Below are 1,701 nucleotides of genomic sequence, written 5' to 3'. Positions count from 1 at the left end.
TATTTGCTCCTGACCCATCAAAATCAAATATTCCTCCTGCTGTCCTTCTCACCCATTTCCTTGACCATGTCTCCACTCATTCCTCCAGTATTCACGTCTACACTGACGGCTCCAAATCCACATCCGGCGCTGGTTTTGCAGTAACCTTCCCAACTTGTACTTTCAAATACCCTCTCCCTACTGAATCCAGTGTCCTTACTACAGTACTTTATGCACTCCTTTTTACCTTAAAACACATATACTCCCTCCCCTCTTCCTCTTTCACATTTTTTACTGACTCCCATAACTCACTAACTCTCATAAAGAGTATACACTCGACCAACCCCCTTGTTTGAAAGATCTAGAACTGGTTGTTCCTATTCACACGCCATAAAACAATCAAATTCTGCTGGGTGCCCAGCCATGTTAAAATCCTCGGCAATGAACAGGCAGATACTCTAGCACGCTACGCTGCTATGTCCACATCATACCAACCACGTTTCTCACATATCCCAGCCACGGATTTATTACCTACACTTTAAGACCTTCTTGTGTAATCGATGGCAATCTTTCTGGTCAAGTCTCCGCACTAATAAATTACATACTGTAAAACTATCAATCTCCTCCTGGTCAGCTCCATTTCATCAGAACAGACTTTGGGAGACGGCTCTCGCCTGCTTAAGCATTGGCCACACCCGTCTAACACATTCCTATCTGATGTTACAATCCGATCCACCCCTATGTTCCCTATGTAATGTCCCTCTTTCAGTTCCACATATTCTGTTGTCATGCCCATGTTTTGATGCAGCCGTACCTCTGCTTTCCCCCACCTATCCTCCTTTCACCGACCTCCCAACTTGTCAGACATCCTTACAGAATCTAACACTTTTAGCTTTGACAACCTGTTTTCCTTCCTCAAACGCATATACATCCTTCACTTCATCAAACCCCTTTACATCACCTTACCCGACCTTAACCCATTCACTCGTCAATTCCTTTGCCCAGCTTTGACAATTAATCACTAACTCAACCACCTTTCAATACCTTTTACCATAGTGCTACATGACCTTAGATGTCTAGCACATTTATTTTGCTTTTAACCATTAACCATTCGTTTCGCCCAACGCAAAGCTGCTCACGCATTCACACGATCCCTCTACCTTTTCAGTTTCTACCACGTCCTAACAATGTTCATTGTTCAATAACTACTTCGCATGCTGTTCCTCGTTCTCCTACACCAATCGGCAATCTACCTTTTTTACTCCTGACACCGAGAATTCTTATCACATTTCCGTCCTTCCTTTGCTTTTTGCATTGCCCCCATGAATGGCGACTTCCTATCCTTCTCTTTTCGTGTTTCGCTTTCTGACAGCCTTTATATGCTTTCTTCTCCTCTACAACCTGCGCAACTATGTTTCCACATCCCGTGTTTGTGATGCATAATGACAGAAAATGATAATGATAACAGCAAACGCAATAATAATGATCATACTACAACTACTACTACTAATAATAATAATGTTAATAATAATAATAATAATAATAATAGTAATAATAATGATGATGAAGATAATAATAATGATAATAATAATAATAATGGTACTAATGAAGTGTAGTAATGATGATAATGATAATGATAAGAATAAGAATAAATAAATTAGTAAATAATGATAATAGTGATGATAATGATAGCAATGATAATGATGATACTGATAATGATTA

Source organism: Penaeus chinensis, chromosome 9, assembly GCF_019202785.1.
Source record: "Penaeus chinensis breed Huanghai No. 1 chromosome 9, ASM1920278v2, whole genome shotgun sequence".
Classification (NCBI taxonomy): domain Eukaryota; kingdom Metazoa; phylum Arthropoda; class Malacostraca; order Decapoda; family Penaeidae; genus Penaeus; species Penaeus chinensis.
The sequence above is the reverse complement of the archived record's forward strand: the minus strand, read 5'-3'. Positions refer to the sequence as shown.